Source organism: Cimex lectularius, unplaced genomic scaffold (assembly GCF_000648675.2).
Source record: "Cimex lectularius strain Harlan isolate CLEC.00 unplaced genomic scaffold, Clec_2.1 scaffold144, whole genome shotgun sequence".
Lineage (NCBI taxonomy): Eukaryota > Metazoa > Arthropoda > Insecta > Hemiptera > Cimicidae > Cimex > Cimex lectularius.
Genome location: NW_019392700.1, coordinates 217541 through 233139, shown reverse-complemented (window position 1 = coordinate 233139; position 15599 = coordinate 217541). Strand labels below are relative to the sequence as shown.

Genomic DNA, 15599 nt, shown 5'->3' with positions numbered 1-15599 from the left:
GTCAATCGAATAAATTAATATGTTTTTAATAAGTCACGTTTTACTTGTAGTACCACATTGTCGGTTATATGTATTGCCCAATATTGTATCCATGATCCATCATGATTTAGTTTTAAGGATTTATTTTTTCGTGTTAACACAGTTCAATATTTAATTACATTAACTAATCCGCCCGTTTTGACGAATTTAAAAAGAAACCAATCCAGATAACACAACATAATAATCACAGACGTACACAGTATACTGTAAGCATTAACTCCAATAAAACCGGTCAAAAGAAGTAGAAGAATGATTGAAAAATATGAAAAATTTATGATTGGTGAGAGAAACCAAGTCCTTGGTTCCTTTACGTTTTCTAGTGACCGGGCTTTAAAAACCTTCAGATTTCTCCATAATAAATTAATTAATTAAAAAGCCTGGGGAAGCGCTATAGTAACACGTGTTGAAAGAACAGATATCCATTTTTATTAAGCGAAAATAGCTAGATCCTACTTTAATATAATTTTAAAAAATCAACAACGGTTTAAAAATTTACATTTAAATTGTTGGTTTGGTTTACTAGAATATTAATTGTATTATATTTATTAGTAATTTATTAATTAGAAGAATTTGTTAAGTGGTTTATGCTCTGGTTAAATTAATTAAATTGCGCCTGTTGAATGGTTACGAATACATACGATCTTGCAATTCACACCAAATGAAAAATCAACAAAATTATGTACGTGGTGTACTTTTATGTTTAAAGACACATATTTATATGCAATGATACAATAAAATGATGACCAACTTGATTCATTAACAGAAAAATTTTGATTGGTTTAAATTAATAGTCATTTATACTTGGCTTTAGATAAGCAGAGAAATGTTTTTAAGTTAAATTATAGTTTGAATTTATATTAAATTTATTGTTTTATAATATCATGTATTATCGTTATTATTCAATTAATTCACTAGTTAACCAATCTGATGAGGGCGATATTTAAACTTGAAATACGAAGGGTAGAATTTTGTTCAGAATCATTTGAAAAATCATCCCAAAGGTTGACGGTCTTCCTTCGTAGGACGAAAATAGGCCGAGAAAGACAATTATTACAGGAGCTTGGCATTGCACTGGTGAATAACTAGACAAACAAAAGAAAAAGAAAAAATATTGCTAATATGTATTATAATACAATATTACTCGATTTTATAACAATATATTGTTCTCTTTGTGTTAGTCAGCAATAAGATTTTTTTTGGAAAAATCAAATTTCTTTAGGTGAAATGAGCAGGTTTAGAATACTCCACTTATATATCGAATGAATAATGATGGACAAAATATGATAAAATACAAAAAGTTAAGCCATAAAGATCAAACGGCTATGATTGTCTTACCCTCAGGGTTTGTAAATTTATTTATGAATTCAGAAAATATAATATAATTTATTTGTTATTACTTTATCGACATTATTTCAGCAATGTCCAGAACCAAGTCCTTGGTCTGTCCTACGTCTGAGAAGCGAGAAAAAAATTGAAAACCCGAGCTGGCCCCATATATCTGCCGGCTTTTAATTGAAAGGCACGAGTTAATGATTTAATTACTGAAATTTCCATCGCTAAGTTATGCACGGCCTGGCGCCGGACCTACGACCATTTCCATACCGTGTGACCACTCGGGGTTTACACAATCGCGGCAGCATTAATATTGTATAATCGAACAGAATAATATCAACACAACATAACAACTAAGTCACTGCTCAAATCACGAATGCTAAAACAAATCCCACGCCTGTGAAGATTTGCTGTTTTCCTCTTTTAAAAACAATGTACGTTCCATTGACATTAAAGGTCTATTTATTGATTATTTGGAAATCGTGAGATGCTGTCTGGTGTGAAGTAGGTCCTAAGATCTAAAAAAACATTTTCTTTACCGTGCTAACGTTTCGATCTTTATTGAGATCATCTTCAGGGCCTGGGATATATAAATATTGTTTAAATTATACAAATACATGTTGGACGTGAAAACAGTGAATTTATACAATGCTAGAAATTTTAGACTCAATCTAAGTATTTGTACTCACTATTTATTATTGAAATTAGTCGGTACTTAAAAGAGAATAGCTCATAATCTTATTTTGAGTAATTTCAAAGTACTAGAAAATATTTCATGTTGTACTCTGGCGCTCTGCCAATTCAAATTGTGAATTTAAATTTTATCAAATCATTGTAATTGTTGCTCGCTAGAAAGATTATAAATTATCCTCAAATTATTAAAGAAAGTGTAAAATTGGCTTGAATTAAGATTGGCTAAACACGATTTTGGTTTGTAATGAAGTCAAATACAATATTTACAAGGTAAAATTTTATCTTGTTATTTGTTTATGTTTATTGATCAAGCGGAAAGTATACGATAAAAATGTACATTGATAATCTCCTGTCGGTGCAGGCTCGTGGAGACCTAGAGGTCATGGTTTTTTCATAGTATATATGATCAATAGATTAAAAAATAAAAGATAATAATTGTAGATAAAATAAATTCTTTTTATTGCTTAGCTTTCAGTGATTACATCGTAGTCATAATTTATAATCAGTATCAGCCAGGTTTCAAATTATTAGCTAAGATATGTAATACAATTAAACTCGTATTTTATTTGACGATTATATTTACAAAATATTCATTAATTTGGATAACGATACCACTATTTACATACTGTACATAGTTTTTCGTGTGCACGGTTTGCTTGGTTGGTTTTCAAACAACAGTTTGGCAGAGATATAAGAGTTTTTAAAAAACATAATGTAATTCGTATTTCTTTCAAATTTAGCTGATCATAAAGATTACGTTCCCTTTGTTTTAAAATGGCGTTCACGATTAGGTATTGTGAAAAGGATGCGCCCGGTGTCTGTTTGTTCTTGAAATTCGTGACGGCTCGGCTCCCTCACCGTCATTAAGAATCGTGAGTTTGTTTAGAGTGGCTCTCTACTCTTCTTATTAGAGTCGGCTTGTAAAATCACAGAGCCTCCGAGATGGCCTACAGGGCGATCCCGATCCTTTTACCTGCTCTCCGTCCGCTATCTCGGAGATGGGCCAGATCTCTTGGACCGGTCACGGAATCCGCAACCACCCGACGGCTAATTGCGGCTTTCCCTTTTTCTTTCAGGAAAAAATCAAGTTGAAAAATTATAATCTCTTCAAAAAAAAAAAAGAAAAAAAAAGACGTAAGCCTTGAAATTAAACCACACTGTTAGTTATTTACACAAACCGTAGCAGTATATTAAGGGTTTTTTTTATCCTCACGTTTGATCGAATGCAATTGAAACACGTACTGTAGTGATTTACTGATTAATATAAGTTCAAATCTGCTTATGTACAGAGTTGAGCCTATCACCTCTCGCAGACCACCTGCAAGCTCAGCTTTTGTCAATTACAATAAATTAACGTGAGGCATGAGAATTGGGTATTCCTTGGTCTATCCGTCCAGCATCGAGTATTGTCTATAGCTAGGTCATTTCATCCACCGACGCAATCAGTATCTATATCGAAACCCATTCACCCTCTCACTCCTAAATACATTCTTTCCTATTTACGTCCTGACGTGGAATTCTCATACAGACTGAAACGCCAGGAGGTTATGACCCGATATAGAGCTCTTAACGTTCTAATTTACCTATCAAAATTAAGCTGCTTTGCAACACCATAGTTAAGGTATGGACTTACGGAGTGGAAGTGTGGGATTCAGCCATTCCAAAATCCGCCGCATTCAAACTTCCCAGTCCTTAATCCTACGAGAAATACTAGATGTCCATTTTATGTATCGAACCTAACTACACGTACAGGCTATCCCTTTCGTTCAAGATGAAATCCGTTCCCGATACCGCAAATTTCACAAAGCACTTCCAACTACTGTAAATCAGCACATCAGAAACCTCGCATACCGTCGAATCCCCTCGCCGACTGAAGAGACAATAGCCGCGAGATCTTCTAGGAAGTGATGGTGATGATAGTGAAAGTGATAATGACACAAGTTTCAATTTAAACAGACACTATATCAGTATCATTGGAGTAATACCAACGAGTATTTTATCCACTCTTGTTTTTAATTTTATACGTATTATCTTGCTCATTGTTACACGTTACCTACTTGAAGGTAGTTGTAATGTACAAATTAAAAACAAACAAAAACATACCATTCACTCAGTGATGGTAGTGGAGTACTCGATATTCCTCCATCACCCTCAACGCCTACTATAAAATAACCTAATTGAGGGTCGATTGAGTACTCAATATTCCGCCATCACACTACACATTCCATAAATACATCCACTCCTAATACACAGCGGGATAAAAGACTATCAGTATAATGTAAAATAAAACAACCCTGTTTTCTCCAAAATCGAAAATTATCAAAATTACGGTAGATAAATACTCACTATTCCGCCATCGGCCCTCTCACATTACACATTCTCGCCAATAAATGTATTCACTCTTAACTTATATATTAGGGATATACAACTATCACTACTATATACAATAAAACAACCCTATTGCTACCAAGCATCGAAAGAGGGTAATGGATGACCCACTGCTGTGCTCAACCTCAATTTTCATATTGGGTGGCATTCCTACGCGCACTCTATATAGAGCCAAGGAATTGTACCCTTTAATCAGGTGGGACTCATCGAGCAGCCTTCCTATTCAGGCACATACGCTGGCTTTGGCTTATTGTTAATCGGATGAGGATGATCCTTCTTCTACGAATCAACTCCTCCGAGGGCCACATATCTCATATCGGGGCATTCCTTCGCGCTCTCTATATGGAGCCAAGGGGTTGCACCCTTAAATTAGGTGAGACACGCATTGGCCAACCTTTCTCTACACACTGAACACATACATGGGCTTTGGCTCAAAAGTAAGTGTCCGTGTGTAAACCTCAAATGGCCTATTCTTAATCGGGTGAGGACGACACTTCTTCTAAGACTCAGGTCCTCCGAGGGCCTATACACGTGGACGTGTTTTATTTCAATTTGAAAGTGATGAAATGTAATAATATTTTATGTTGAACCGACCTAGGTCACTTATTAGGGCCCGTATACTCCCGAGAGCTATTTATGTTACTATAACGCGTTTAGGCGTTGAAGTCTTCACTTCAATGCTATTTTATGTGTAAAAACATTCAAGCAAATACTATTGTCGATTAAAGTAAGCTAATATTTGTTTTTGGAATTTTAGATGATGGACGTTGATGTTTTTTTTATTTCCGTTTACAAATGAATCTAATGTTGCTTTTTTAAACTCAAATAAAGTGCTAATACAAAGAATTGATAAGATAAGCTTAACCAATTGTACTACAAAATGATAACAATTGATGCTATTTAATATAGTGTTAAACTTTTTTAAATCTAAAAAACATTCAAAAAGTCGTTTAGTTAGAGTTAATATTTCAAAATTTATTAAGTTAATTGTTGTGATATACTCCCTAATTTGTGTTTTTTAAATCATCTAAGTATCCGACATTTTTTCGTATGTTATCACTTTGTGTGATAAGGTCAAAACATATCGTTGGAAGTTGATAAAAGTTGATAGACTTTACTTTATCATTAGAGTTTACTTTATCATTCAAAAATATTGTCATCGTGAAAACCGTTTAAAAAGAAAAAAAAGCGAATTTAAAAGTCAACTTTTTCATGTGTTATAATTTTAATTTAAACGAATAAGCGCTCAAATCTTTCAATTTTTTATTTTATAACAGCTCCCAAAAGATAAAAAGGTAGGTATGTTGTCAATATCACTTCAAATGATAGAAAATGCTGTTTACAGTAGATAAAAGCGATAAGTTAGAAATTAATTTGGCCGTCGAACGTTGATATTTCCATAATATGTTTAAAAATAATAAATTTCGACCACTTTCTCTAAAACAAGATTGTACGCAAAAATCTTTAATATAAACGTACTTTATTGGGGCGTCGGTGGCCGCAACGTTAACGCGGCGTTTATCACTGATGGGAAAAGGGCCAGGTTCGAATCCAGCGGACCTGCATTCGAATATAAATGGAATCGGGTCGGAGTTTAGCCCAGTGATTAGTTCTTCTGTAGACAGGGAACTACGGCCTCCTTGGAGTATAGAATTTCTTTTAGAATTGTGCATTCTGCTAAGAAATGAAACAAATCCACTTTGACCTTACTATTACATAGAGAGCACAGGACAGAAGGACCTCATCTAGGGGGTGTAAATTATCCATATTAGCTCACACCTCATTTTAATAACTCAAAGGAAATCACCCAGATTCAGATGTTGATTAGAATCAGACAATAAATGGCAGTGGGTCGAAATCCCTATAAGCCTCTGTGCCTATAAAATAACGCAAAAAACCAGTTGATGTCAGTATAAGCCTGATAGACTAATCTGTGCAAAAAGAGAATCAATATTAGGTTTCCATTCTGAGATATTATTAATATTTAATAGTAGTAATTAGTAGCTTGAGGTGGGAAGTTGGTGTCCGGGTGGGTCCAAGTCACGATAGTCCAAGCTGCGTATTGAGCCGAAGGACGTGGGTTCGAATCGCGCTCGTGACGCTAACTTTTTCATCTCAACCAAGACCTTATATAAAAAACTAATTAATTGAAATAGTTAATATGGTCAATTAAACATAAATGGGTTATTTTTTGTAGTGAACGCGGTTGAGCAAACTGTCTACAACCTTTTTTTGGTGGTCCACCTATCATCGCTTTCGGTCGGTCGTCATCAATATATTAAACGTTTCCTAGATATGTAGGTCTCATTAGAAGCATGTTATTTAGGGTCTTTCTTCTATTACACCTCACTCATCTCTGCTCGCTACTCTGCTATTGTAAAATGTTCCTTTTCTTCGGCAACGTTTATTAGACCAGAAACATAGGACTCGTGTTGAGAGTGCACAACAGACAAGAATGACACATCTACACGGAAAACAAACACTTTGAGCCCTGAAGATGATCTCAATAAAGATCGAAACGTTGGCACGATAAAGAAAATGTTTTTCTAAAACCTACGTCACACCAGACCCCCATATCACGATCTCCGAATAATCATTGACTAATGGGCACTAAACACCACACATTTGAAATAATTTTTGCCTGAAGATTACGCACATTTCTCCTCTCGCCGACTCGAAAAAATCTGACGCATTTCGCCTATTACAAGTTAAAAGTTTAAGTAAATTCTTCGTTTAACCAACGTCCTGGTGAAATACGTGTCAACGAAATAAAAAAAAGCAACGAGTCTGTTTTTCGAATGCGGGCTTCGCTCGGGGTTTCGGTTTGAATACGAAACAGGGCCGAGTTGACACCAAGGGCGGATTGACAATTAACTTCATTTGCATCCCTCTGAGGCCTGCTCCTGAATACAACGTTGTTCTTTATGCTTACAGAATTCTAAACCTTGTGCCAATGCTTACACACAGCAAAAAAAAAAAACCGTCTTTCTTTTAAAGATACACATTTATCGAGCTCAGTTAATGGAAGCATAAGGTGGTTTGTAAAAATGTTTGAATTAGATCTACTGCTAAGAAAGTAGTTAACGTGTGTGTGCAGAAGGACATGCACGCCCACCGATGATCGTGGTTGAGTTTGCATTTGATCAGCATTGGTCAAGCACATTCTACCGTTCATATTTTCTGTGCGTGAGTGTGTTAGTTTTTTATGGGATTTTTTAACCAAGTTTGCTCGTCCCTTTTCCTGAGGTTTTTGCTATGTTTTTGCTATGCAACATAAATAAATTGTCTTTGAAAATACTTTCAAATGTTCATATCTTTTTATGTGCTAGTTATGTATGAAATGTTTAGCTATGTATTCTGTTTACCATTTCTGTTACCATTTAACCATTTTGTTAACCATTTATGAAAGAATGGCCAATATTCAACTTCAACATTATGGAAGTTCTATGTAATGGAACCGATAATGCTACAATTGTTTAAACTGCATCGTGTAATAACAATTTTCTACATTTGTATAAATAAATTGAAACTTTACGTTGCACAATATTTTTTTTAATGTTGGCAATATTTTTTTTTAAGTTTTGCTCGCTACTAAATTTAAATGAAGTTTCTCAATTTTTATTACTCCACAAGTAAAAATGTGTCATTTTTAAGATAAAAACTATTATAGATAAGAGGTTTGGATTTCGGTAGATAATATTGTTGACTTGTTCTTTTTCTAAGATGATAAAAGTGAAATGGGAAAAGTGGGCTCCGGAGGAATCTGTTTGGAGAGGAAGTCGGCCGGCTCCGTTCAGACTAAACAGCGGCCGATGCGATTGTTTAGCGGAAATCGCAAGAACGACAGGAGCGTAAACTGTTTGGAGAAACCCGAGTTGGAACTGGAAAGTGTGTTTACACTCAACAATCCAGATTCTCTCGTCCAAAAAAAGAGCTAAAATTTTGAAAGTCTATCGGTTTAAGATCAAAGATGTTACTGTCTGTCTGCCTGTTCATCCTCGCCATGCAATAACCCTTGAACAAAAGATTTAAGTCGCCCTAAAAATAATTCTCTTAGGTTTGATATTCAGAGATTTTCTGTTCAAACTTGCGATCTAGGCAGACGGCCCAAACGGAAGAGGCTCAGGAAGGCACCTGGGCAGGCGCCAGGCCCATTATCCTTCTACCTTGCCCTTTACCTGACCTCGCCCTTCAAGTGCCCTCCATTGAAACCTCTGAAAACAAGATAAGTCCAAAGTACTACTGACAGCTTTATGAACACCGCTGGTACAATACAGACAATTTCGCTGAATAGCGGTTTCTGTACGGGTTTTAAAATCTGACACAATATCGGTTGAAATAAAATCAATTATAGTTCCCATAACAACAGAAAATCCCATGGCTTTGACTTGATTTCACATGTGATGCTTGGGGCGTCGGTGTAGATAAATTTGTTTTGCACAAACAATTTACCTATTACAACTACGAAAATAAATAATTTTAATAGGGATTGCTATTGCATCCTTTGGCGGGGTAGTAGAGTTGGGCCGCGTTATTTTAAAAAAACAAAAACGTAAGAGATTGGGGGGGATTATTTAAACAAAAACAACACATATTCAGGAATGTAAAACTAAGTCCTAAACCATAAATACGAAAAATTATATATACAATGCTATAAATAGAAAAATAAGTGCGTCTGTAAATAACTCTATATGGATAAATAAATACATAAATAACTCAGTAATTAAAAAATTAAATAAAAGCGATAATAAATGGTAAATAAATATAATCACACGACTAAAAATACTAACGACATTAGTGTTTTAGGTTACATAGTGAATTTTGGGAATATTTAATCACCCGGAAGAATTTAGCCGCCATGCACCTCTTCACCAATCCAGGTAGCGGTTGTGGTCTCATGCAACGCGGTAATTTTTAAACTTCTACTGGAGCTAGCGGCAAAGCGCAAGAATTTGTTCAGAGCAACCTGGAATTTGTTTAAGTTGGTTTTACAAGTGGGACATGCATATAGTAACAGGTTTAACAACCATGTTGTAAACCAAGAGTTTGTTGATTACACTCATGCCCAATTCTCTCATAAGTGATCAGGATTCTGATGGCATCTTGCTTTTGCCCACTGTATTTTCAGTATGTCGGTGAAGTTTAATTTCGAGTCCATTTCAACACAATACAATGAATAAATTGAAATGCGCATCATGATCCTTCTTTCTAGCTAAAATGTCGGGTTTCCACCACTAACAACTCAGTATTATAAAGTTACACTAGTCTGTGAAAAGTCGGTTTTTTAAAAATATTGTTAGTTATTGAAACTGCTGCATGTAAATACACAAATCACTATTGATGACTGAGGAATTGAATTAATATAATTGTCGTTTTGAGAGAATTTTATTTTTTGTACCACCACTTGAATCCAAAAGGGGTTCAACAACCTCTTATCGCGGCAGATAAACTGTCCTACTAATTAATCTGGCCGACAATGGAGCAGATACGATGGCGGATTAGGGATGCAGGAATTTCAAAAGGACTGCACAGACTTCGGCAACATTGGCAACCGGTTCTTCCGCTCGCTCCTACCTGTCCATTTTATAAACTGATTTGTTAAATGTATCTCACTGGCCAGTTAAAGAAACCCTGGGTGAACTATAGTCTATTTAATTGCCCTCCAAGCAAAATTTTTACTCCTAGCATAATTAAACTTGTTTTTATATATCGACTTTTAAGTCCTTTTTACAACCTCGCCTTTCATTCACAATACTTGTTGATGGGATTCTAAAAAAATTCTTTCACCTTTTCCTATTAATGAAAATATTACAGCGTTTGAAAGGTCATAAAATATATCATAAAAGAGAATGGACTTGCAGTAAATAATAACACGATAGAGATAGAGAATATGATTTTGTAAATTCGCCATGTTACATATCGCATATTGACAAACAGACATGCACATATCCACCTTTGTCAAAAAAAAGGTAACATAAACGTTAGTATTAATAACTTAAAATCACAGTTAAAATTAGATAAATCTTCAAGGTTTTATTTACATATCAATCGTGATACGAAGACAAAAACGGGAAGAAAAAAATTCAAATATTTAAATATTATGCAGTTTTATTGTCAGCTGTATATAATTATAAAATCCTCATTAATATCCATTTTTGCTTGTTCAAGGTAAACTTGTCTGTCACCAGGTGAAAATGTTTAAAAACGCCAGCATTTTCCTCAAAAATGTATTTTTATTATTTTCATTTGAGCCGTATGGCCTTGTGCTTTATGGTTATTCACAACTTTTGAATTACAGTATTTCCTAAATAAAATTGTAACTCAACTTTAACATACTTTTGGACTTTACATTTCCTTTTCTATTTTTTTTTTTTTATTCCCTACTTTAGAAAAGTAAATAGTTACGCAAATTTGTAAAACGTCTACTTTTAACCCTCTGGCGAGTCGTCTTGTGATTCTGTTCGATCGATTAAATATTTTACATACATATTTACATTAATCAATTGTCTTTATTTTGACACATTTAATTAGGTTTAATTTTCGACTAATTGTAAATAAAAATAGCAATGCTAATATTCGCAAATTTTTAAAATTTGCGTTTAATTAGGAAGTAATTTATACCTTATGCTTTGAAGTTTTATCTTGTACAGTTTACTCTCAAGTCGAGCTTTAATACAGTTACTTAGCTTAAATTATCATAACTTAAAAACTGTTTTACTTGATGAATCGATTGAATATCATTAAAATTTACATTTATATTACGGTGTTAGTCCTCTATAAACATATGTACAAATTATATGCGGATGTTTCATTATGTTTCATTTCTGAAAGCAAGCCAACTTTGAGTTTATAATATTGGACTTTCAAACATGTGTGGTGGCATTTTGTAATGTACGAAATATCTTACTGTGCCGGTCCATTTTTTTTGTCTGTTGTTACGCTTGTTTGTTTTGTTAATAGCCTGCATTTAAATTAAAAAACAACTATTTAATTGGGTTTTGTGTGACAATAATATATCAATTGAGATAAGTTTATTTATAATATCGTAATTGTGTTTTGCGTTATCGACTTTTTGAACAAAAATTTAATTAAAAGTACTTATGAATCTTATTTAGGTAATTAGAAGGATACTAAATGTTCGATGGATATGCAATGGCAAACTACTTCAATTTAAAAAAAATAATGGAAAACACACAAGGAAAACTGTAAAGGATAAAAGGGTTAAAAATATACATATAAATATACATATTTCGTGGTCCGATTAAGCAAATAAATTCTTTCAATTAATTATTCTTTCTGTAAGGTATTGGTTGAAATGAGAAATGACAAAAAGGAGGGAAAATTCGAAAGGTTGGTTGAGATGGGAAGTTGGTGTCCGAGTGGGTCGAAGTCTCGATAGTTCAAGCTGCGTATTGAGCCGAAGGTCTTGGGTTCGAATCCCGCTCGTGACACTAGCGTTTTCATTTCAACCAATACCTTACATAAATATATATCATTTTAATTTTCCATATTTCTGGTTGTATGTATTATATGTGTAGCTATTTCTTTATAGTAGTAGTATTTTACGTAAAGTTTTATAAACTGCTTTCGTCGCATCTGTAGGTTTTATCTATTGCTCAGTAGAATGTAAGCTTGGTTTTAAAATAAAAATGTAAAAAATGATTGTCGCGTTCAGATAAACGCGCGGATAAAAATTAAGGGCGCGTTTTGTAATTATAACCGTTATTAGGTATCGTGTTGCGTCTCTGAAATAAAAAGAAGGCAGAAGGGCACAGAGAAGAAAGATTAAAAATCCCAGGATGAGGTGCGCAATCCCCTCGGGGATAATAACGTTTTAATCCCGATAAACGGTCGGTATGAGCGATTCACCTTTCTCGTGAGCCCTTAATAAACGTCCTGGGACGGTCGAATAAATCAATTTGTACTTTTAATCATGAAGCCGGCCGGGTAACAAATGGGCCGAAAGCAAACACTCCGAATCCTCACCGGTTATTAAAATGGAGAGATGGGCGGACGCGGATGGGGGCGTCGGTGAGGCAGGCATTTTTCTACCTCGGGAATCTTTATTGACATTCCGGAATTGAAATTACAGCTATTTATTGTGTCTGCTCCCTCTAAAAACGGACATTTGGAACAAGACGATTTGTAATATCTAAAACATCATACTCCCTGAAAAGGTTTACATTTCGGAACAAATATCATCTTAAAAATTGGATTATATTATATCTAAACTTAATGTTAAACTTATATCTTAAAATGTCGACAGTGTCGGTTTGTAAGTAAGCCAATAAGGTTTGTGTTTAATTTACCCTCAAATTGTGATCACTCATTGAAGAATTCAATAGGTGGCCCTCGGAGGATTTGACTCGTAGAAGGGTCATATTCGCCCGATTAAGGATAGGCCTTGCGATGTTAACATACGGACACTACTTACTCTTGGGCCAAAGCCCGCGTATGTGTCCGTCCGGCTTGTAGAGAAAACTGCTTGAACCTAAGGTTGCAACTTCTTGGCTCTATATAGAGAGCGTTAGGAACGCCATCCGATATGAGAATCATGCTTGAGTACGGCAGCGAGTAGTGTTCCGATTTTTGCAGGAAACAGAGCTGTTTTAGTGCATATAGTACTGATAGTTTTGTGTATATAGCGTTTGTTAATGTATTTATTGGCGCGAATGTGTAGTACAAATGGCGGAATATTAAGTACTTCCAAATTGAGTGAGTGGCATGTAAATGTGAAAGATTGTATTTAAGCATGAGTGAGAGTGTGAATGGGTTTGGGTGTAGGAATTGCATGCGTTGGGTGCTAAATTGACTTAGCTGTTGACGGATTGATCGAAGTCTGACCCTCGACTGCCAACATCCGAGGTGGGTGATTGACATGGACTGCCGGTAATTCATTGTAAAGTACAACTGCTGGAAGAAGAGGTGGACTGCGAGAAGAGATAGGCTCAATTCTGCTACATGAGTGATTATGTGAACATACATGTGCGGTTTATATAAATTCCAATTATTCAAAAATATTGACAAGAAATAATGACAATAAAGAGAAAATTATAAAACTGAAAAAAATCGAAAGTTAAGACGTAAATGACACATTGATTATACGTAACTCCCTACAATAAAAATACAGATTTATGTGATTTATGTCATATTTATTTTAATCATAAAGATGGATGAATTTCGTAATTTTTGAAAGGGGTCATGGCTTTTTCAACCATTTCTGAAAATCTTCCAGTACATTCCGAATCGTCCTTCCCCTACGTATGATTTTATTGCTCTCGGACGGTAATAAAACGACGTTAATTGCCTTCTCGAACTGAAGTGGGGCTCTTAGTGGGTCGTAAAAGTTTGTTTGGCCACTCGCGCCCACCTGTCTTTTGGTGTCGTAAACAATTCATCTTCGACCTTGGTGATCCGTTTTATCTCAAAAGCCATCAATCGTAAAAATTTAATCGTTATATTTAAATACAAATATAATACCATTCTGATAACAAAATGAGACCAGCATCACGATTTTTCGCCTATATTTTTTCATGTTTATGTTCTAATTATTACAAATGATACTGAGTTTGAATATTTATTTAAATAATGTGCATACAGGAAAATATTTTGTGAAATTTAGTTGAGTATTAGTTGTTGAGCCTTTGTAAGCAGTTTGCCCTCTAATCACTCTTGTCCGCCTAGTTTCGCTATGTATATATTATCTACAATACTTTGAAACGATCGATCTGCCAAAAGGTCTTATTTTTGTCATAATAAATCAAATTAATAGGAATTTCATATAAAAAAGCCGTTCGTGGAAATATATTTGTATTTCCTTCATTGTATGTCACTGCAAAGTCTAAATAATACCACATTGTGGTTTAAATATGACTGTATAACAGTGGCAAACATCTTTTAAAAAAATGATATAGGCAGCACTGTATGCCCTGCACTGAGAAAGTTTATACGGCTTTATTTTTGTAATGAAATATAAATATAACAATTTATTTTTTTAAATTATTCGGAAATCGTGAGTTACGGTCTGGTGTGACGTAGGTTTATAAAAACATTTTCTGTATTGTGCCAACGGTTCGATCTTTATTGAGATCATCTTCAGGGCTCAAAGTGTTTGTTTTCTGCGTAATTGTGTCATTCTTGTGTGTCGTGTTGAGAATTTTAAAATAATGTTGAGTATGCTTAAGTGCAATGTACTATGAATTGTATCGTGTATTGTACAATTGTACTATGAAAACAGGTATTTAACGATTTTGGGGATTTAATCATTTAACATAATGTGTAGTTGTATGTTGTTAAGTTGCTAGAACTAGATTTCTTTAACGTTAATTTATTACTGATTTCAGTTTTTAATTTAATATATTTTTATGTCTAATATTATTTTGAAATGTTATAATTTGTTTAAGTCTAAGTGACTGATAAAATTGTTTAAAATTGTTCTGTTGTTTTCCTATTAATTCTTTCAACGTTGGGGGCCATAATCCACACTCTAGAATTATGTTTCTTTGAAGTTTAAATCTGTCAATTGTAGATAATGTGTTCTAAGTTTTGCGGTTCTTTACATTGCAAGTGCTAGTGTCAATTTTTAAAACGTGAAAGCATGCATGGCCCTTTAAATAATTAAGTCATTTTCCAATTGAGTTGTAAATTCACATTGAGGCGCGAGTGTATGGTTGGGAAGAATTTATTTGTGAGCACTCCGTTGTTTAATTTAGACCAAAGGGTTTCCACCTATCCTCACTTATATGTCGCAGGTTTGTCACCAAATATGATTTTGGCACCTTGTCGTAACTTAGGGAAATGACGTCGGTAGCTGCTTCATTTGCCAGCTTCCTCATTTCCTTCTAGTCCAGAGTGAGCCATTACCCATTCCATGTCGACTATTCTGCCTTCTTTATTTATGATGTAAAGAAAGTGTCTTAGGCTTTCTGTAAGCGGCGATTGGTAAAATATTCTATCAGGGAAGAATGATGATGTGTGTGATGGTGTGAATGATACTTGCTTTGTTGTTTTCCCCTTTGACTGGCCGACATACCCATTTCGCTGCAAGGAGAAGTGTGAACGCCTCAGGTTAGTGATTTGAGCAGGGTTTTATTGTCGAAATAAATTTGAACCTGATATCATAGGCTTGTTTTTGTACTGCTGATTGC

The 15599-nt window shown here is 34.6% G+C and overlaps 1 protein-coding gene across 1 annotated transcript in view; it reads left to right on the top strand.

The window, feature by feature from the left end:
• The window catches only part of LOC106668493 (BMP and activin membrane-bound inhibitor homolog), a 47250-nt gene that overhangs the window by 240 nt on the left and 31411 nt on the right, over positions 1–15599 (top strand). The window lies entirely within an intron of this gene.